Source organism: Monodon monoceros, unplaced genomic scaffold, assembly GCF_005190385.1.
Source record: "Monodon monoceros isolate NGI ecotype Baffin Bay Population unplaced genomic scaffold, NGI_Narwhal_1 Super_Scaffold_1, whole genome shotgun sequence".
Taxonomy (NCBI): Eukaryota; Metazoa; Chordata; class Mammalia; order Artiodactyla; family Monodontidae; genus Monodon; species Monodon monoceros.
The window spans coordinates 38,441,673-38,465,365 of NW_021703765.1; the positions used below are offsets into that span (position 1 = coordinate 38,441,673).

At 40.9% G+C, this 23,693-nt stretch overlaps 1 protein-coding gene across 1 annotated transcript in view; it reads right to left on the reverse strand.

Moving 5' to 3' along the window:
• MAPRE2 (microtubule associated protein RP/EB family member 2) overlaps nucleotides 1-5,037 on the reverse strand; it is a 160,834-nt gene extending 155,797 nt beyond the window's left edge. The window contains exon 1 of the mRNA XM_029219249.1: nucleotides 5,025-5,037. The gene's annotated coding sequence lies outside the window, so the exon portion shown is untranslated. The remainder of the gene's footprint in view (nucleotides 1-5,024) is intronic.
• Nucleotides 5,038-23,693: the final 18,656 nt, after the last annotated feature.

A 23,693-nucleotide genomic window follows, 5' to 3' on the forward strand; every position in this document is an offset into this window, starting at 1 on the left:
CAGCACAAAAGCAGACACGGACAACATATATGTGAGTAAGTAGGACTGTAGTCCAACAAAACTATTTTCGACACTTAAATTTGAATTTCACATAATTTTCAAGGGTCCACAAATGTTTTTCTTCTTTTGCTCTATTTTCAACCATTAAAAAATACAAAAACCAATCTTAATTCATAGGCTATACAAAAAGAGACATTGGGTCATAGGTGGCTGATCCCTGATCGAGTTTCCTGATCTGTTGATCGACTCACGGGTTTCAACTCAACCTAAGCTTAATGCCATTGCATGAAGTTTGTCAGTAGTCATTTCTGAAGTGTGTAGATTATTAGGTTTGTTGGAAGCAAATTTACCGATAATTCTATTCTATGAGGCTGTGGTGTAACAAACCACAATTTTGAATACTTCTCTTAAAATTTGTGGTTATAGATTTGAAGCAAACATCTTGTGCAATTAACAGATCTGAAATACTTTAGCCAGATTGTCCTGATTAAGGAGAATAAATTCACTTTAAACACTTAGGATGGTTGCAGGTGAACATGTAAAAGAGTTGGGTGTGTTCTTTGTGGTCTCCAGTAAGTGAGTGCTGCTGAGAGCCTCCTGTGAAGGGAATGTGCTGCCAGGAAGACAGTGAAGCACCAGTTGAAGGACTATTTAGTAAAGATGCTGTACCGGGCATTTACGCTTTTGCTGGATGATATGACTAACGTTTAAGAACCCTCATACAAGTTAAAAATTCTTACTTTGCTTATCTGGATAAGAAGCCAACGATGTGGCTCCAATTGTTTGGGGTTGGCCTAGTTCAAAGGTTGATAATTTGAGAATAAATGAGAGCATGATATAGGTGAAGAGTTTCTCCTACTTTAAGAAGGGATGATATAATTAGAACTGAGCTTGCCTACCCAAAACCTCCAGACAAGATTACATCAAAGCTAGTCAAGAGATAGCAGGATGATAGACCAGACCCTGGAAAAGGAGTGAGGGCTCCAGATTTCTCCCCACTTTGAAGATCATTTAATTTCTGGACCTGTGCTATTTGGCACATGGGAATACTATCTACCCAACTGTGTTTAGGCCCTGATAGGTTAATAAGATCAATGGGCTGTATAAATTTAAGGTAATAAGACTGGGTGGTTCTCATCTGTTCTCAAAAACTTCAGAGCTTCTAAAGTTGAGGCTATACCCTTTCTTTGTACCTCGCCCTCCTGGGCTACTTGTAAATATCACAAAGCTAGGTTTGTACTATCCTCTCATGAACAGTTTCTGATTTATCTGAATTAGTCCCATTTTTCTAGACTATGTTTCAGCCTTTCAGTATCTTACACCTTCCCTAAGAGGAGTTGAAATTTCAGAAGTGCATTCCCAGAGAATTTTCTCAGCTACACAGAAATGAGAACGGGTTCATTTACATCATTTTGGCTTTTGGAAATTCTTATTAACATTTATTTTTGCTGGTATCCAGCAAGGAATACATCCAAATTTCCATTTTTAAATATGCTGGATATTTAAATATATTTGTGCTATTTTTAATGTAGGTAGAAGACAATAAAAGCTGTCTAACTATTAATCTGCCATTTATCCTACTCTGAAATAACTCTCCTAGCTTAATTAGTTCCTTTTGGGAAAAATACATGTTTTTTCCATAATAATGGGTAGAGAGTGAAATTTTCATGAAGTGAATCTTGGATCCATGAGAGTGTAGTTAAGTATTATAACAATTATTAGTTATTCTCAGGATGCTAAATTGTTTTATGTAAAAATGTAAGCAAACAAATGAGCTACCATTTTATGGCCCTTAAGAATGGTAACAGAACTTTGGCTCCTACATATCCAGAATGTCTATCTTGGAAAAAAATAAAAACGAATGTACTCAGGATGCTTTGCTTATAAATATTCTCCCCACCTTCTGATAATGTTCAGTACAAACACAAAAGGCCTGTGCTCTGTGCTATAGACATTAAAGGCCCCTTCTAGATAACAGCATACCAAGCAGGGTACATAGGTGTTAGGAGGGGTTCAAATAGAGTTCAACAGCTGACGATACTGGATGCTTGCTATGTGCTAGGCATGGTTGTTCCCCCTTAAAGAAAGTGAGGATGTAGAAGAAAGCGTTTAGGCAGGAGAGTTATGATGATGTAAAGAATAATGAGGAAAAGAGAGATAACTGAAGTTAATAGTAATACAAATAAGCATTTCATAAACTGTGTACATCTCTAAATAGGCTATCTTATTAGGATCATGCCTGAGGATGACTTTTTTTTTTTAAGCAAGAAACCTTTGGTTAATAAGATTCCTCGTAAAATGTCAGATGTAACCATTTCTATTTAAATAGATTCTTTAATTTACCTCTGAATGTGTAATCAAACAGTTACTTGACTTTTTTGTATTCAAAATTTGTTTTGCAAATTCATCCTCTCTGTTTCGCATCATTGAAATAACCCAAACTACTTTCCAACATTTTTTTTTTTCTACATGCCCCCCACCAAGGAAATTACAAGACGTCTATCTAGTTGGCTTTGTGTTTTACAGTGCTGGAAAAGGGAGCGGCTCAAACAAGCAAACAGATCCTGATCACATATTCAAAAGTGCTTTCAAAGGAGTGGAATAGTGGGTGTCAATAAGCTACTCCATGTAATTACTTCCTATTCTCGGGATCCGCCTTTGAGTGCAGGCTTCTGACTCACCAGGCTGCTCCAAGTTAGCTTCTGCTGGGTTTCCCCACTGCCTGCTACACGTGAATCACCTCTGGAATGAAGTTTCTCCCGTATCCTTAACAACCGTGCAGAAACCAGGCACTGACAGTGAACTTCGATCTTTCCACTAAGAACCAGACCCTAGGCTGAGAGGGTGAAAAATGATGTGGCAGGTACCACCGCCAGCCAAGCTGCCAGATGACAGTCCCCGCGACCCCAGGCATTGGTCAGCAGCACTCCAGTTTCAGCGTGGTTTTCCCCACCCACCCAGGTAGTTAAACTGGCATCTTGTCTTGCAGCTTGCAGCTGCCGGCCACTGAACTCTGCCCTTGCCTCACTGGTTCTCAAATTTGGCTGCACAATGGAATCACCTGGAGATTAACACACACACACACACACACACACACACACAGACACACACCACAACACACCACAACAACAACCCCAAACCTCACTGTCACCTCAAAACAGTCTAATTAAATGGTTTGGGATGAGATATGGACATCAGGATTTTTCAAAGTTCCCCAGGCAGCAAAATTTGGGAACCTTTGCGTTGAAGAAGCATTGTTCTTCCCACGCAAGTGAAACTTGCCAGTTGAGCTTACCTAACGACCACTCGGTGGGTTCCCAACCCCCCTATCTTGGAGATCTATTGACAGCTCCTAACCGGTATCTTAATTAATTTGGCAGCAAAGAACGCTAGCAAAGCAAGGGTCATTTCCAGAATGGAAGGTTGGCAAGGACGCCTGCCCCTGCCCCCCACCCTTGCTAAAAACTAAGCTAAATTTAGTGCTTAAGCGAAGCATCTCAAACGTTGCTATTCTTTCGGTTACCTTCTGATCTCTGTTCTGTTTCATTCCACAGTGTATTGCTCGGCAAAGTTGGAAGGCTCGGGTCCTTCAGATTGGAAGCAGGTGCTGCGTCAAACCTCAATCGAGAGGGGACTGCACTCCTCACCTCGCTGGGACCGACCCGCCGCGTCGCAGTGCGGCCCCCAGGGCAGATACTATGCTAATCAAGAAAGTTCTTCCGTCTCCTCGCGGGCGGGCGGGTGCAGGTTTGAACACTTAACCCTTGATTTTACGTGACTGCGCTACAGTGCGTTTAGTAACCTCCTCTTGCCTAGCGGGTCTGGACCACATTCCATGTTTTTGGAAAAGAAGAGGATGTGCGCAAGAGATGGGGAAACCCGCAGGGAGGGTACAGCAGTGTTGGCTGGTGCCCGGGCGAAGGGACGGCTAATGTTTGGAATATTAATTACTCTACGCGCTACTGACCCAGCGAGGACTAGCAGAAGGGGTCTGGGGGTTAAGACAAAGGCTCCTCCTGAGCTGCAACGCCCCTGCCTCCGGGGTTACAGCTCTGCCCTCTGCACTGGGCGGCCCTTGGCACGGGACTGGCAAAGTGACTCAAGGGGTGACCTAGTCCACTGGCCCTTTCGGGGTCTCAAAGTCTGCATGACCGAGCGCTCCGGGTTCAGAAGGGAGGGTCTTTCTGTGCCCACCCCTCCTGCCCGCCCTTTGTGGGATTTGTGGTCACTGCCCAGTCCTTTGAAGGGTGGCCTGAAGAATTTCTTACTTAAACAGAATGCGGAGTCGCTGAGTTGCTCCCGCCCTGAGCGCAGGGTGCTCCTTGCAGAAAACCACTTGAGATCAGAATAATAACCCGCTCTCTTTCCCACCCATCCGGCTCCCGCGTCCCGGGCGCCGGGAGCACAGGCGGGAACCGGAGTCGGAATGGAGAGGTGGGGCTGCTCTTCGCTGGAGAAGCCCTGGGGGAGGCAGCTGGGCGGGGGGGGGGGGGCGGTCCAAGGTTTGATCCCCAGCCGGCTGTCGCCCGTGCGCCGCACTTCCTGGTCTGCCCCGAAGCGCACAGCCCCTGCCAGCGCCCCTAGTTCTCAGTCCCCGCGCCCCAACTCCGTCGCCTTGAGGTCCGCGCGCTACGGGCGCGCACTCGCAAGACCCCCTCCTTCTCCAGCGCCAAGAGTCCTGGCCAGCCCGGCTCTCACCCCCCGAGCCGGTCCACTTTGCCTCTGCCAGCGTGGCAGCCCTGATTCCCTCCCCTTTCCCGGGGTGCGCAGCTCTGGGGCCCCGAAGGAGGGATGTGGCCCGCAGGAGCGCAGCGGATGCACACCCAGGGGCCCCGGCGCCAACCCCTGCACAACTTCTTGCTGGGCTTGGAGACCCCCGGTCCCGCCGGCTGAGCGACTGGCGGACTGCAGCCCCCAGGCGGCGGAAGGAGGCGCGGCCAGCGTCTGACCTGGGAGGGACTGCGCCAGGACTGGGGGTGTCCGGGTGCGCCAGGGCGGTACCGCTTTAAATGCACTTGACTCACCTGCTCCGGCGCCGTCGCCTCCTTCCTCTACTGACAGCTGGAGGCTTTGTTTTCTCCACCCACCCGGCCGGTCGCGCTCCGCCCCCTCCGCCACACGTGACTCGCCGTCTGCCACCGCCGCCGCCGCCCGGCGGGGCCACCCGTGACAGCCCGGCCAGGGCCACCCCTTCCCGGGGGGGGGGGGGGGCGGGGTGCAGGTGGGGACCGCCGCCGCCGACAGGCCTGGGCAGGTCGGAGGCGACCCGCCGGCGGGTCAGTCCCTAACGCTGGTTAGGGCCCTAGGAAGCCAGGGTGAGTTGGTGACAAGGAATAAAGTGGCAGCCGGTGAAAGGAGCCGAACTGTTGGGCCCCAGCCGAGAGGGAGGAGGCCGGCGCGGCTCAGAAAGGGGACTTAAGAGGCGACCCCACACCCTGAATTAAGTACCTGTAACTGGGGGCCTGCACACCAACCGGCTTGCATCTGCTTTTTACACCAAGTGTTTGTACTCATACCTGGGGAACAATGGATACTGCGGAGCAAACTAGTTTTGTCCTGAACATTATTAATTAAACTAGGCAATTCTAAGCTGAACAATGTGATAAACAACGTAATAAATAATAGCAAGTTCTACTGAGGTTTGAAATCTGCTTGTTGGTGCTGGTTGATATCTGGATTCTATTTGGAAAATGGAATCAGGCTGGAGGCGCTAACTCTAGATTATTGATGTGGGCACTTGTCCATTTGGAAGAGCACACGGAGTTTTAGTGAAATGAATTGAGAAAATGTTCTGGCTTCAGGACCCAGCTCCGTATCTGCTGCTTTTGGAAGTGGTCCTGACTGTTGCTGATCTCCAGTGTTTGAAACTGCAAGAACGTGTTGTCTGAATCCTTCCTTTTGCCCTTGGAGAACACACATATACCTTTGTTCTCCCCCAAATTGCAACTCAGGAGAAAGCTTGTCCCCATCTCCCCAGCATCCATTAAAGTGAAGTCTGCAGAGTGGAGTGACTTTGCTCTGTGCTTCCCAAACTTTAACGTGCAGAGGGATCATCTGGGGGCCTTGTTAAAACCAAATTCTGTTTGAGTGGGTCTGAGGTTGGACCTGAGAGTCTGTATTTTTGCAAACTCTTAGGTAACATCAGTGTTGCTGGTTTGAGGACCACACTTTTGAGTAGCAAGGTTCAGAGCACCCTTTTGGCGTTGGCCAGCCTATTTTGAGTCATGACTGCACCACTTAATAGCTTTGTGACTTTAGGCAAGTTTCTTTTCTTCCTTCCTTCCTTTCTTCCTTCCTTCCTTCCTTCCTTCCTTCCTTTCTTCCTTCCTTCCTCCCTCCCTCCCTCCCTCCCTTCCTTTAAAAATATTTATTTATTTATTTGGCTGTGTCAGGTCTTAGTTGCAGCATGCGGGATCTTCAGTTGTGGCATTCGAACTCTTAGTTGCGGCATGCATGTGGGATCCCTGACCAGGGATGGAACCTGGGCTCCCTGCATGGGGAGTGTGGAGTCTTACCCACTGGACAACCACAGAAGTCCCTAGGCAAGTTTCTTAACACTTAAGCCTCCACAGCTGTAAAATAGGGATGCTCCAACTCAATCTTGAAGATTAAGTGAGAAAACCCATTTAAAGCACCTAGTGTAGTGCCTGGCACACAAACCTAGGGTTTAACAAACGTTAGCTAATTAGCTCTTGGGGGCATCCTTGCGGGAGCAAAGCTGGCACAAAGTCCAACATACCAGCAGGGGGAGCAGTGTGTGAAATGGGCTCAGGGGATGAGGCAGGCTGCCCGAGGCTAAGTACTCTATGCCCAAGGGCACCTAGCACCACCAGATGTGTAGAATAAGTTTGTTAAATAAATGAACAACCATAATGCAGAGCAAATCACACATGTTTAAAAGTTCTTCTGCTTCTTCTGAAAAACTCTAAATCTTGATAAATTAGTTCTGGAACATTGAATTAAAAAATCATTTTGCTTTTTATTACAGATAATGTCCAGGTGCCTGTCGGATGGGTAATCTATTTTAATCTCCGAGGGAGTAAATGGATTATTACGGAGTAGTACATTTTTTATCCTCATTAAAAACCTTGAAATTTAACTGGAAATGAATTTATTAATGAAGATATGGTATTCTTAGCTTTCAAAATGAATGGGTATTGTCATCATAATTCCCATATTTCCCTTCTTTGCTTCTCCTCTCTCTGCCCGTCCCCATATCACTGTTCCCTAAGACTCTTTTCTTGGCTTTTTATTTTTCTCACTTTCTGCTATTTCCCTTGGAAATTTTATTTCTATCTTATTTTCAATTTTCAAGTGTGTGGAGATTACTTCTGAATCTATACCCACATTCTTGACCCATTTCCAAGCTCCATTTCTGGATTACCAATTACTTGCTAGGCATTTCCACTGATTTTCCCACTAGCCTAGAAGTTTCAGTGTGTTCTAAATTAAACTCCTCTCTCCTCTCATAAAATGGATACCTCCTCAGTAATAAATCAAGATGATCATTTGCATTGGAAAGCCCTCAGTGCTAATTCATGGACCTGGCAGGGGTGTGGTTCACACAGTATGATTGCTCCAGCTACCTTCTTGCTGCTACCAGATATTTCTGTGAGACTTTCCTTCAATAATGACTGGGGCCAACTCATGTGTAAACACCACTCGCTAGTATAACAGCCACATATGCTGCTGTGGGCTGCTGCATAAATGGTGATCAAGGTGAACTGATCAGGTGGGAGACTGCACCCATCAGAGTAGCCTAGATTATGCTGCTGTGACAGACACCACCAAAATCTCAGTGGCTTTGCTTCATATGACAAAAATTAATTTCCCGCTCAATGCAGAGTCTCCAGGGCAGCCTTCAGGGTGAATCACCATCTAGCCTGCTTCATTCCTGTGACCTCTCCATGAGCACCATGGCAAGGGAAGAGAATATGGAAAACTGTGCACCAAACCTTAAATGCTTTCACCCAGTCAAAGGAAGGGGCATGGTCATTACCTAACTTTAAGGGGGTATGTGCTCAGAAGGGATGGGGAAGTAGAAATCTTGGGGGGCATGAGTAGTGTCTACCATAGGAATCCATTCTACTACTACATAGGAGGGTTAGGGATAAAATTAAACTGAAAACAGTCTAGTTATAGTAGAGGGTGAGCGTAGATTACCAGTTTGAGGAAGCTGCATGTGGAGCCTTTGGGAAAACAACATCATTGCTGTTATGATACAATATTGATATTATGTAGACAGACACTTATAAGTGAGAAATTCTGTCTGCCTGTCAGGGTCACCTTATGATTTAGTCAAGGTCAGTCTTTCCAGGAATTGATCATCCAAACTCTTCTGTCACACAAGAGCGGGGAAGTCTCTTACATCTTGATTATACCCTGAGGAACACACCAACCATTAAATAAGTAAGCTTACATTGACACAAGCAAATGTGCTAATTTTGCTGACTTTGTTGGTCATTCTCTACTTGAGGGATGAATGTGTATCTCAAGAAGGAAATATTTTAGCAGTTTCAAATTGTCCCATATTTCTCCTGTGATTGACTGAGACAAATTATGCCCTTGACAAAGAATGTTCTTGTCTTCAAGAGAATGTTGAAATGTAGCCCTGAGTATAAAAATCAGTCCATAAGCAAGGGGAAAAAAATCACTCATCAATGTGAATAAAATAAAATCATGGTTTTCAATAAGCTTTCAGGCTTCTTTCCCTAAAGAACAGAGATTCTGTCAACTAAACTTGCTTCCTACATCTCCCAACGCTTCACGTGCCTAAAAAGGATAAAGCATTGATGAATGCTGTAAACTCTAAGATGCTGTACAGATATAGGATATTATAATATGTTGTTGGGCACTAAAATAGTGCCTTTGACCACAACAATTTTATATTGTCTCTGTCCACATCCATCAGTGATACCCCTTTTGAAACATTTACCTCTCATAAAACAGTTCCCAAATAAATATTTTTATATAACACCAGTATCTTCCTAAGGCTATATTCTGAAAGCTTCAATCCCACATTTCCACAAATATCTAACATGGGAGATTAAAAAGGAGAGGTAGAGTTTATCAATTAATATTTTAAATTGTTTGCTCAAATCCTTTTCATTTTATCTGATTTAGTTTTAACTCTGAGTCTTTGCTAAGCTGTAATAGTGCTCTAAGTATAAATCATAACCTCAAGAGATATGCTGCAGTGAACCACTTACAAATGTATCAGTAATACCATGTAAGATGGAGATGGATGTGTTCATTACCAAGATATGATAGCATTTATCAAGATGAGCAGTAAAGGTGGCATAAGAGGACAGCTTCACAGGGATCACTGCCTTGTGATGACTCTAGTGTCTAGTTACAGAGTAAATGTTGGAATAAAAATCAATGCCACCTTCAAAACAATGTGTGAGCTCTTATGAGTAAATATTTGTGAGTTAGCTAAAACGTATTGTTATTTCATAGATGAAGTTAAAGAGAGAGCTTAAATGACTGACCCAAGTCCTAATTTCTAGCTATGTCTGCTGGCAAAAAGTGCTGCCTCCATGAGATACTACAGAATGGCAGAGAGGAAATATGCTTATTATATACTACATATTGGTATATACAGCATAAGCTATGTTTAATGTACATCAAAAGGAACAAAATGTTACCTTGGCTCATAAAAAGCCATTGTGGCATAGAGGTCTATGTTTATACCACACTGAAGAAAACTCATATACAAAGAACTAAGTTGGACGTATATTTCTATATGCTGCTCGGACCACAGTAGAACAATTGTAGGAGAATCAATTGTATTCAGTATTTTTATCACAGCACATTTCGACAGCAGCAGATATACTTAATTAATTTGTTGATTAGTAATTATCTCTTAAAGGATGAAGCCTGAGGCCAAGAGATGAAACCTGTTTAAGTTTTCTATGGCAGTTCCGAGGAGCTTCTAGGGACCAGTGGGATCATCACTGTCTCACCTTGGGATCCCTTGGGAGACAATTCAGTCAATTTTTGTTGACTTGAAAGCTAGTTTTGATTTACTGAAGACTATCTTGCCAATTGCATTTTCTTTTTGATTCTCCTATATCCTGTCCATGGGTTGGTCAACCAGTGTGAGAATAATAGGTAATTGGTTCCTTGGGTCTTCTCAGAACCTTCTAGAAAGAAGTCTTTGATTCTTCAAAAGAAGTTTGCTCTTCTTCAGCTTTTCTAATTTTAAAATTGCTTAACTCTTGCTAAGTTGTAATTTATCCAACAAACAGTTTTGTGATGCCTTTTACTGGGCAGTCACCAAGTTAGGTGCCTGTGGTTGCCCAAATGGTCTTTGGTCTCAAGGGACTTACAGGATAGGGAAACATGGAGTGTGCATAGTGTGGCTTGAGGGGTATTAAAGGTATGAATAATATGTTGAGAACACTGGACAGTGAGGAAGAACATCAGAGAAGGGCTCACATTTGGGTTGAGACTTGAAGGATGAAGAAGAGAGTACCGGGTGAGGATGCTTTGGGGTGAGACAGCGTGTGTGGGCAGAGTATTCCAGAGACGGAATGGGAAAGCAAAGATCTGATCAGAGATTGACCAGAGATAGGATCAAAGAATGATGAGAAGTTCCATGTGGCTGAAGGATAGGGTGTGTGGAAGGGTGACCTCAGTGGGGTAGACTAGGAAGGGCCTAGCTGAGATGTCTGGATGTAATATACTGGCCAGTGATCTCCTGAGTGGGGTAAGAACACACTAGGGTTGCGTGAGCTGATACACTGGAGTGTGGGAAGGAAGTGTGAAAACTGAAAACATGAGAAAGGACTTAGTAACATATGGATTGACATTGGTGCCCTTGCGTGTTTGTAATGTCAGACAGACAGAGGGACTTATCAGGTGCAAAGAATACTGAAGGAAGTGTTGGGATCCACAACATTGAAGGGGTGTCCCTATCCTCCTTCCTAACTCTGAAAACAACTGCAATTAATTAACATTTTATGTGTGCTTGGTTAAGTGGATCTATGTGTATTATCTCGGTTGACCAATCTAAGCCTCGTGGAATGGATAAATGACTTTAAAAGGTTGAAGATAGCATGAATAACGCAAGCATTAGTCAATTTTCACAAAAGTCCTTGCAAAATTGGTGGATGATTATGAAAAATGAGTATCATAATCTCATCCAATGATACACTTCCTCCGTTTGTATATGGGGCTCTTTGTAAAATGTATGCTGCAGCCCTGACAGCCATGAAAGTAAACATTGAAATAAACTGCACTTAGAACCAGATTTTAAGTTGCTTTATCACAAGGCAATAAATCTTTATAGAAATTACAAAGCATATTCAACCACATTACTCTCACTAAATAACATTTTAATGATAGCAAAATATTTTATCTACCATTAACAAATAGAATATAAAATAACGTATATTTTATCTTGCCCTTTAAAATTTCAAGTTTTATGATACGTTTTCGTATGTGTACAATATATTAATGCAGTAGTTGTGTATCTATATTATTTACAAATGAATATGTATATGTGAGATAAGAAATGTTTTACCTATAGTAATGGGTAGGCAGAAGGGAGCCAATAAAGGTATTAGAGCAAAGGTGCCTATGGTCAGGTTCGTTTTTAGGAAGATGACTTAGACAACAGTGTGGAATGGAGAATGAGAGACCAGTGTTCAGAAGATCCGCCAGAGGCTAGTATTGTGATCCAGAGGAAAGCTGATGATCGAGAAGAAAAATGATGATGGTGATGGAGAGATCATTGAAGAATGTGGTCTTCAGTTAAAGTGTGTGTGTGTGTGTGTGTGTGTGTGTGTGTGTGTGTGTGTGTGTGAGAGAGAGAGAGAGAGAGAGAGAGAGAGAGAGAGAGAGAGGGATTCCCAGGTTTGTAGCTTGCTAGTCTGAGTGAATGGTGGAACTGTTACTTGAGATGAAGAAATGGGATATTGAACAAGATAAAGAGTTCAGTTTAGGATGTGTTAAGTCAGAGGTGCCCAAAGGATTCCCTGGAGATTGACTAATGGGTGTTTTAAATATAATTCTGAAGCTCAGGAAAGCTTATACAGATTTTATATACCTTTAATTTCTCAATCTGTAGCCCTTTCTACAACTGCTGGTCCTAAAAATATTCCTCCACCTAGAGACAAAGTAACACAACAGTTTAACATCTGTAATTATTTATAATGAAATGAAAATGATTAAGAATCAGCCTACCATTGCATAAGGGTAAGACATCATCACTAAACAGACAATCTTAGAATTTTAATTTGACCTTTAGGCTAGTTCTGCATTCTACTTAACCTCTTTAAATGTATATTGTCCTTTGGTGGATTTCCATGTTTACTCTTTTTACTATTTTGTTATTTCTCAAGTGTCATTGAGGCTATAGTTTATTGTAAGGTAGTCACTCTCTCTTACACCCATCTTGCTTTTGTGGGGGATGTTGAGCTCCATGTCTCCTACTCCACCATCTTGATCTCCCCTTAGTCTGCACCACATTCTGTCTTTCCACACCTAAAACCCTGTTGTTCACATCAGCCAGTTCTTTTATTATACTGTAGAAATTGTGAATGTTTTCTGATTCTGCTGTACATATATCCCTTCTTCAGGAATCTCGAACATTGTGAAACTCTGGTGTGATGTCCTCCATCCTCTCCATGTTGTTTATTGACCAACCTGTCAAAGCATGTTTTTGCTCAGTTATAAGGATGCCTTTCATATAATGCCATTTGCCCCAGTTCCTTACCTTATAATGGGTTGGCCGAAAGGTTCATTTGTTTTTTCTCTGTAAGATGACTCTAGTAGCACTTAGTTGGCTTTAACTTCATTAGAAACAATTTTGTTAGATTGTATTGTGACAGCTGTCATATCAGCGTGCACTTAAAAAAAGACATCAAAATAGGTGAATTTTTGTGTAGCCATTTTAATATTGAAGATGGAAGAAAAAAGCAACATTTTCATCATATTATGTTTTATTATTTCAAGAAAGGTAAAAACGCAACTGAAACACCAAAAAAAGGTTTGTGCAGTGTATGGAGAAGGTGCTGTGACTGATCGAACGTGTCCAGAGTGGTTTGCGAAGTTTCGTGCTGGAGATTTCTCGCTGGACAATTTTCCATGGTCGGGTAGACCAGTTGAAGTTGATAGTGATCAAATCAAGACATTAACTGAGAACAATCAATGTTATACCACGTGGGAGATAGCCGACATACTCAAAATATCCAAGTCAAGCGCTGAAAATCATTTGCACAAGCTTGGTTATGTGAATTGCTTTGATGTTTGGGTTCCACGTAAGTTAAACGAAAAAAACCTTCTTGACCGTATTTCCGCATGTGATTCCCTACTTAAATGCAATGAAAATGTTCCGTTTATAAAACAAATTGTGACGGGCAATGAAAAGTGCATACTGTACAATAATGTGGAATAAAAGAGATTGTGGGGCAAGCGAAATGAACCACCACCAATCACACCGAAGGCCGGTCTTTAGAACCAAAAAGGTGATGTTGTGTATATGGTGGGATTGGAAGGGAGTCCTCTATGATGAGCTCCTTCTGGAAAACCAAACAATTAATTCCAACAAGTACTTCTCTCAATTAGACCAACTGAAAACAGCACTCGATGAAAAGCGTCCGGAATTAGTCAACAGAAAACGCATCATCTTCCATCAGGATAACTCAAGACCGCATGTTTCTTTTTCTTTTTTTTTCTTGTTTTTGCGGTACGCGGGCCTCTCACCGCTGTGGCCTCTCCCGTTGCGGAGCACAGGCTCAGGACGCGCAGGCTCAGCGGCCATGGCTCACGGGCCCAGCCGCTCCGCGGCATGTGGGATCTTCCTGGACCGGGGCACAAACCCGCGTCCCCTGCATCGGCAGGCGGACTCTCAACCACTACGCCACCAGGGAAGCCCAAGACCGCATGTTTCTTTGATGACCAGGCAAAAACTGTCACAGCTTGGCTGGGAAGTTCTGATTCATCCGCCGTATTCACCAGACACTGCACCTTCGGATTTCTATTTATTTCGGTCTTTACAGAATTCTCTTAATGGAAAAATATTTCATTCCCTGAAAGACTGTAAAAGGCACCTGGAATAGTTCTTTGCTCAAAAAGATAGAAAGTTTTGGGAAGGTGGAATTATGAAGTTGCCTAAAAAATGGCAGAAGGTAGTGGAACAAAAGGGTGAATACATTGTTCAATAAAGTTCTTGGTGAAAATGAAAAATGTCTTCTATTTTTACTTAAAAAACCGAAGGCACTTTTTGGCCAACCCAATACTTACTAAGAATCTGTGGATAATTTAGCAGTTTAATTTTCAGGTTTCATACAATTCTATTTTTAACCTCATAAATAAGATGTTATAAGTAAATAATGCCAAATAAGCATTTATTTAAAATTTGAAATTTCTTATATCGTGGTTTTGTGGCATTTTTATTATTTAACATCTCAAGCACTTATGCACTGTCATCGTCATTAAATTGGAATTTAATTCAGGGGCACATCTCTCTCCACTAGAGCGTAAGCCCCATGAGGGCAAGAATTTTTGTCTGTTTTGTTTACTGTTCTGTGTCCAGTGTGCTGAACTGTGCCTGGGACATGATAGATGATAACTAAATATTTTTGAATGATTGAATGAATATATAAATAAATAAAGGAACAGAGTAGACTGATAAATTTGTGTTGATTTGAATTATTTCCCTTCCTTAAAAAAAATCTAAATCTTCTTTATCATATTGTATTATTTATCTATAATTTAGCCACTCCACTAATGTTTTTTAAAACTCAGTTCAGCATAAGTTTATTGTGAGGTCATTCCTTTCACACGTACAACAACTTTAATCTTTCAGCACCTGGGAGTTTTTTCAATCTTCTTTCAGCTTACGGATATTCTAAAGACCTGAAATACATTTTACATGAGTTTCCCAGCGATATTTAGGTAGGACGGTTAAATATAGTCTTAAAAATAAAACCCAGCATTCAAAAGCAAAGTTATCTCTAAAATATGACAAATAAGTAAATAAATAAAAAGGAAATTCATAAAATATATTAAAATGCTAGAACAGGAGACCTAGGAATCCGTTTCTTGAAGAAACGCTATAATCACATGCTACATTTCAATGTCTTTTGCTAAAATTGCATCTCACCACAGCAGCAAATTAATTGTCGTCATTAGTCTCACCATTTCACAAAATGGTTTTTTCCCTCCATCTAAAGTCTGAGAAGAGTAATTGGGAAAAAATGCCACTTAACTGTTTCAGAGAAATCCAGCTGCTGGGAGCTGTGTGTTGTCTCTGGGGACTTGCATCAGGCCCTCTGTCAATGAAGGTAATGGATGGAGAGTGAAATCTGCAGTGGCAGGGGTGTCAGGTCCAGAAACCCTCCAGGCAATTGTGCTTCGGAGAAATGCTGGTGTGGTCTGCCAGGCGGCCATATGTTTCTTTGTTCTTCAAGAATGTCCATTCTGTTCACCACTCATGAGCGCACATTCAGTTTTCTCTCATAATTAGGAGTGTGAATCAGTAAATACAGGATACAGAATATGTTCCTACTGAGATTCCATACAGGCCCATTCATTACTCGTCTTCCTCCTTTTATTTTCCTTGTTGTTGTTGTTTTCATTCTTTTGAGGATCTTGCAAGAGTAAACACATTTTTGGACAAGTCACAAACATTACTATGTTACTTGAAAACAAATGTGTGCCCTTAAAGTGATGATGACTTAGGAGCAGGGACCAGAAGTCTGCGTCACTGCCCCAAAGACCTTCATGGTAGGTGCAGATCTTCGTGGTTATCTCCAGAAGAGTGATATTTTTTTGATGCCAGGTCAGATCATTCTGGCTAAACCCTGCATTGGCAACACACTCTTTATTCATAATAAGCTCTAGCCAGCCCCAAGTGCAACATTTTCTCTGACATATAAAAAGCTGTACATATTTAATTTATACAGGTTGATGAGTCAGGAGATGAGTGTATACCTGCCAAGTGCAACCCTTTTGGTCCCGACCTCTGGAGGCCTCAGATTCCAGAAGTGGCTCCTAACTGGCTTTTCACATCAGGAGAGAGGGCTGTGTATTTAGAGAATAAAATGAAATCATCCAAAAGCCCAGAAACAGTCAAACAGTTAAATGGATTATAGTTCAGTTATGTAATGGATTATTTGGTAACTGCTAAAAAAAAATCACGTTAAAATATTTAAGGGCATGGAAAAATGATCACCTTAACAAATAAAGGGACAAAACCAAAATTCAAAAGTTCTGAATCTTGCATATCCAGTATGATGTCATTTGAGTAAAATGTTTCCATATGTTTTTATGCATAGAAAAGTAAATAAATAAAGTTGGAGAAAATATTTTAAAATGGTATTCCTGGGGGGTGGGGTGGGGAGAGTGAGAGAATGAGAGAGATTAAGGAATTGGCTCCCACAATTGTAGGATGATTGAGGGGGCTGGCAAGTCCGAAATCTGTAGGGCAGGCCAGGAGGCTGAAGACGCAGATAAGCGTTGATGTTGCATTCTTGAGGAGAATTCCTTATTCTGTGGAAAAGTTCAGTCATTTTTGAGGCCCACCCACATTATGGTGGGTAATCTAATTACATCTTAAAAATACCCTCACAGCAACATCTAGACTAGTGTTTGGCCAAGCAACTGGGCACCAGAGCCTAGCCAAGTTGACGCATAAAATTAACCATCACAGATTTCAAGCAATTCCCCCTACCCCATTGTTTTTTGTTTTTTTGGTTTTTTTCTAGCAATAGGCAGATTTTCTGGTTGGGTATTACTCCCTTCCCCATGCAGTCCTTGTACTTTTCATGTACATTTGCATTTTCTAAGCAGCAGTTACAGCTCAGGTGAGGTGAGATGACGGAGATGATCTTAACAGTACAGGTGAATTTCAGAATTCTTGCTTGGAGTGCCAGGATAGAAGCCCTATCTTCAGTGTGGAGTGGGGTGCAGATGGGACACCTGGAACCCATACCATGAAAGAAGTTTGTCTCAGGAAGGCTGACACCATGGAAGGCAGATCAGAGAGTGGAAAGAAACTTCTTTTCAGATAGCCTTCAGGCCCTGAATTAAACCAACCCTAACCTCTGTCCTTCCAATGGATTTCCAGTTACGCAAACTCTTATTTAATCTAGTTTTTCTGTTGCTTGCAACCATGTTTCTGCTAATACACAGTCTTTGGCAATTTTTCAAGAAATATGGATTCCTTTTATAATAAGACAGTAATTATTATATTCATTGATTCTAAGACATAATTTTTTTTTTCATTTTAAAATCTCTGGAATTGGGATGTGTCATGGCATGTCATAGTTTAGTAGAACTTCCTTCTGTAGTGTATATTAAAAAAATGGTGTATCTTATATTCAATAATAATTTAGACTTGATGAAAAAATATGATGTTTTACATTTGATAAAAGTTATTTTTAAGAAAGATGGAATGTAAATTCTCAGGACACTTGGAAGGATATGGCTCATACTCCTAGGACTATACGGTGAGCTGGATGTCCCTGTAGTTTTGGAATGGTTCAAGAAGAAATTTAAAAACCTAGGAGTTGGTTTTGCTGTACTGCTTAAAACTGATATAAACTAGACTGATACAGAACACTTAGTTCCACATATTGGAAATGGGAGCAAATCTTTTCCTTTCAGAGGATCTGTAGATCACTGCTTGGAATGGCCTAGCAATAGATGACTTTTCAATGTCTATTTTTCTTTTTCTTGGACTCTATCATTTTTTATTACTTTAGTTTCAAATGGTTTCAAAATCTACCCCACCAGTTTTACTATTTCAGGCTCTTCCACACATGAGTATTAATAATAATAATATCATACATTTTCTCCTCTATGTAGTATTTTTTAAAAACTTTGAAACATATTTTTGGATCTATTATGTGATATGAATCCCATAATATTTATGTGAGTTAGGCAGGTTATTATGATTCTTTTAGCGTTCAAGAGACTTACGTGCTGTCATGGAGTAGTTAGTAGTAGAGGTGGACTTCCACTGGACTAGAAAGAAAGGGCTGAAATGAAATGAAGTTTTATTGCATGAAGTTATGATCTGTGTCATTAGCAAAGACAGAATACAATTTTAGAGTTTTTGAACCCTGGTTCAAGGTTATGGTCATCAATTCATGACCATCTTTCTGTTCACATATATATTCCTGTCACTAAAAATGGTCATTGGTGACCTGAGGTCATTGTGATTCACTGGTTTTTAAAAAGCCCTATTTATTTTGCGCTCACATAATGCTGTAAATAATTCAGCAATGCACTATCCTAGGAACTAAGGTCTTAAGCACTATTATAATTTATTAGACTGATGTGAATTTTAAAAATGATTTGGAATGTGTCTTACATTTACATTTTTCTAAAAGGGATCCAGCAGAAGTTAAAGATAGGAGAATGATCATAAATTAGAAATTAGGAAATAGAATGAATTCAGGGGAAAACCCCAGGTAACTACATTTTTTACTTCCAGTTGTTTTTATAAAACTCTTCTTTTATGAAACTTTACTTCCAGTTGCTTTTATAAAACTGTGAATGACAGTCCCATCTCACTCAGCTACACTTACTATCTTTTGTTTAAATTATTTTTTCCCACAGCCTCCTCTTCACTAGGCAATGCATTTCTGGAAGGCAGAGACTGAATCTTACTTTTCTCTCAGGTATATTCTTTCTAGCATACTGCCTAGCGCTTCAAGACATGTTAGCTGGATAGCTGTGCAAGGAAAGATAAGGGATAGTCTTTATTTTCTTGGTGAAGTTAGTGGTTTTCATCTGCTGAGAGTTGAGTAGGATCAGACTTGGGAGCTTGAAAGCATGAAAGCAAAATTTCTAAGTTTTAGTCACAGGATTTCCAAGCAACACGGAGATTCCAGATGAGAATGGCAGCCACAGGATTTGGGCTTGGATTTGGGGTGGGGCAGATTGGGAATTCTCAACTGCCTGCTGCTTACATTTTATATAAGAGTGGCAGTGAATCAGACAGATGGAATATTTGGGTCTTTTAGCCTCACCTTCTGACTGATTTATGGCAGTGAACAGTAACCAACACTTTTAAAAGTTTAAGTATTTTACTTATCTTTTTTTGAGAAGCCCATTACGTAAAGCAAATACAACCATTACTATTCAGAACTCCCTAGAAAAACAGGGCAATGCAGTGCTTTGTTTTATTTCCCTGGACAATGCCCTGTAACCTTCTAGGAAATTCACTGAAATAAAGATTCCTTCTAATAAGGAAAGAAAATGTTTTAGCTAAGTCATTAAAGTAAAACAAAGAAAACAAATTAAAAAATCCCCACATACACCCCAAATCCTGAACATAAAACAGTTTTATTTATTTAAAGGAATCGATACTTTCCCCTCATATAATTGTAAAAATTCAGTTAATCAGGATAACAGACATAGACAATGACATTATTCTGATCATTTTAAGGAGGGGGAAAAGAAGTAAAGGAGATACAAAGTTCCCATGTGATTTAACTTGTGGATGGTTGAGGTGCAGAGAATGTCATTAGCATGGCTGTTTATAGGGTTGATCACAGTTGCAGAGTGCAACTGGAGGTCCTTTTACTATCTCTGAGACTGTGACCTGGAGAGGAAGACTATGAAAATAATTCCAAAAAGAATCAGGCAGTAGATAGAGGAAATTCAGACAAGAGGGTGAGAGGGTTGAAAATGCAAATCATTGAGAACTTGTAATTCAGGGAACTTGGGGGCTCTAGACTGCCCCCTTTTAAGATACAAAATCCATAGTGGTTATAAACATGGTTTCACGGCATCCCACTCTTGAAAGGGTGAGTCTTTTGGTTGTCTTTGAGAGCAGGACAATTTATACTTGCTTTGATTTGTAAAACTTAGTATTTGATTTATGAAAGTTGCAAAATCAAACCCCAGTTTTTCCTTCATTTTAAAATTTGAACTTATAAATATAATTATTCTGCTTATAAATCTAGTCTATTTAAAAATTAATTTTAAGGAGTATACATAAATTTAATATATTTAATTTTTTAAAAGCAGTTAAATTATCAGAACAAACCCCTTCCCAGGCATTTAAATTATTCTTAAAATCTATTAAATTATATTTATAAACATGAGGATTCTAAACATATTACTTATTCTGAATGTTACAACATTACTTATAAGTCCATAATTCTTTTATATATTTCTATTTAAAATCACAAGTCTGAATGAATTACCTAACTGCACGTTTAAAATAGGAATCACAAGATTCATTTGACTGATCCTTTATTTTCCATTATTACACTCAATGCCAATTACACATATGTTTTTTCTAATATTTAGCACAAGCATATTATATACTGAATTTACCTTTTCACCTTCTTCCCTTAATCTAAAAGTTTTTCCTGGGGGGGTGCGGTGGGTGGGGAACAAAGAGAAAAATTTCAAGCCAGTAAATTGAGGTTACCCTACTAAGAATTTCTTAGATGGACAAGGTTGCATATCTGATGTAATTTTGTTTGGATCATAGGATGTTTGTTGTCCTGAGACACTGCCAAGGCCTTGGGGCAGTGTGAGCCCTGTGTATAGTGGCTTTAACAGGTCCTGACAAGAGTAGTATCTCAGCCCACTCAAGTCCCAATTCAGTTTATACAAAATCCAATTCTTCCTCCTTGCAGTTGCTTTACCAATTAATAGGAGTCAACTAATCTCTTTATCCCTTGAGTCTATTCTGAATTTGTCTCATATTTTTCTAACCTGATAGGGCCCAAACTTTTATAAATATTTAAATAATATCTGATTGGATTCTGCATATTCCTCATGGCTTTGCCTGGTTCTTTAGGTGCAACACTGAAGTCATATTAATGATGGATAAGACCATTTGATTTAATCAGGATGTCCCCCAAAGCAGACCCTGAGACTAGGACTGGAGATTAAGTAGGATGTAAAGCAAACTGGGAAGGGAGACAGAGGATGAAGTCAACTATTAAGAAGTGTATCATCAATCCAGTTATCACTGTGGGCTACTGGAGTTTAATGCCAATGAGGAAACTCTGGGAACCAGTGTAGAACATGCATCTCAGAGTCATCTATTCTAAGGGTGAGGGGGCTGGGGTATTTATACGCCAATACCTGTTGCTAATGGGTTGAATGCTGTTCCTGGAGGTCATTAATTCCCAGCACTTTAAGTCTACTGCACACAAGGGCAAAATGGCTTCAGTGGCCAAGAATGCTCTCAGGCAAAGGAATACAGGAGCTGAGTTGGTAGGAGCATGAGTCTGCCTGTCTTTTTCTTCCTTCAGAGCTTCAATTGCACTTAACAACAACAAGCCGATTTCATCATTCTTAATCACTGTTACCCTCAAATCTTCTAAATGCTGGAGCTACTGCATCATCCAATACATCCTCTTCCATCTGTATCATGCCCCAGTTCATTCTTGCTGAGTGGCTTATTAATTGGGTTGCCACAGCATGTCTGGGATTGTTACCACTCCATTTGCCACCAGAAATGGACCCCTCGTTGTCTTTTGGCTGGTAAGTCATTCAGTTCTAGAGTCCCAGCCTGAGGATCTGCTTCTCAGGACCTCTTATCTCACTAACTGTCTTAATTTAAGCTTTCACAGAAGTAGACTATTAGAAAAAGATTGAGTGCAAAAAGTTTATTTGGGAGGTGAAGCAAACCTCAGTAGGAGAATTGGGCAGTGAGACAGGGAGGGATGACAGCCAATAAAAAGGTACATTGTCCGGCCAGGTACCACTGTGGGCTACTGGGTGCAATCCCACCGGGGGGGGGGGGGGTGTCCTTTGGGAGCTTATGTAGAACACACACCTCCGTGTTATCTGCTCCCCTCCAGTGTAAGGGATCTGGAGTATTTATTTACTAATTCCCCTCCACATTAGTAGAGAGCTCCTGTAGAGGGAGGCTAATTCCCTCGCATTTTTGACCTGCTGCATAGTGGCTAGAAAAAGCCCTTAGGGAAAGGAACACAGGTGCTGGACACATGCACAAAGCAGTAAGGTTGAGGGATATTAATGGGGTACTCACTAGCATCCCTTACGCTATTTTTTCCCACTTAATATATTTGCTCTAATTTAATGTTAGGTATTTATATAAAATAAGAATAGTTAAAGATCAAAAAAACTAATTAAAATTTCCAAAATTGCCAAACCTTTTAAAATAACTATGAGGCATTTTCAGAGCGCTGGATAGTAACTGTGAATTTGCAGGAGAGGCAGATTTGCTAAGCTGAGTTATTTAAGCTAGGTTATTTATTTTTACTTCTACTAATAAGACTCCCAGATGTAGATGTAAAGGAATAGAATAAACATGTTTCTTGGATCACTAGAGAAAGGAAAGAATATGAGTCACGTGTATATAGACAGATGGTGATTTGTTCAGAGAGGAATTAGCACTGCTGGGCATTAATACGCTTATTTTAGAATAAGTAAATGAACTAGCACTGAGGGTTGAGACCCTTCTGGTACCATGTGATTGTAACAATGGAAATAGGAAAGTTTTATTTTAATATTTAGCATTATTGAATTAAGTTTTTTTTTAAGGAACATGTTTGGTAGAGATTAAAGGAAATCATTACTGATAATACATGAGCCAGGGCTGGTCTTGTGTTAAGGTGATGACCATAATGAAACTTCTGGTTATCTAAAATTTTGTAAACACCTGGTTATTTAAAATTTTGTAAACACCAAAGTCGAAAGTGAGGAACATAATATCAGTTGTCAATAAAACTTTTTAAAACAAAATTTTATGTCTGAGCCACTTTCCAATTACATACATATTCTGAAGATATCATAAGGAAGTGTAATTAATTGCAGTTAGGTATTTGGATAAAGTAATAGCCATAACAATACAAATAATTTTTCTGTGTGTAGGAAAAGCAGAACTGGTTCTTCTGATTTCCAAAATCACTTAGCAATTTTCACTATTACATGTCAAGTATTAGGTTTTTAATTTACTGAAATCTATAACGTCATTTGGCATCTATTGTGTGCAAAGCATTCTTCTGGGCACTATGGATAATACAAAGTCAAGCTCCATAGTTGCTGCCTACAGCATGCTTATGGACCAATATGAGATAAAACTCAACTCAGTTAGTTATAAAACGATGGGGATCCTTCAGACCTTTGTAGAGAGAAGAGGCGTCATTTGACTTCAACGATGGGGCTAGTGACTCTACCATAAAACTAGGTCCTGAATGAAACTATTGGCTGCTGAAAGAAATTATAGGCCACACATGGTTATAAGAGTGAATGGTAACCCCTGAGAAGAGTTTCTGAGTGGTCCCGTACAATGTGAAGGCTGCTAGAAAGATTCATCCCAAATGGAATCCTCTTAGGCAGGCAGTGATCCCATTTGGAAGAAAGCTGGTCTCCTCTTCACAGCTTCTCTACGTGGCTGCAGGTATGGGGTGGAGATCCCTACGAACACTCGATACACTGAGTATATTTCGGCAAAATAAATTCTAGGAAAGGAGTTGAGTTTCTGCTAGATCCTTGGTCTGCATGATCCAATTTATATGAGCCATTAGCTGTGATTACAGTTGATTGTCCTGGCCTAGTTGCCTAGTAGTCAGTAAATAGAGCTGCTTCATTATCCACTTTGTGGAATCACTGGAGAGTCAGTAGTCCTGTCCAGCTCTGTGTGTCACGGTATTAAGTAGGCGGGCAGCCAGCCTGGAGGAACTTCTCTGCGCTGTCACCACAGCCTCCCTAAACCCTCTCCTGAACAGAAGCCGGATCTGAGG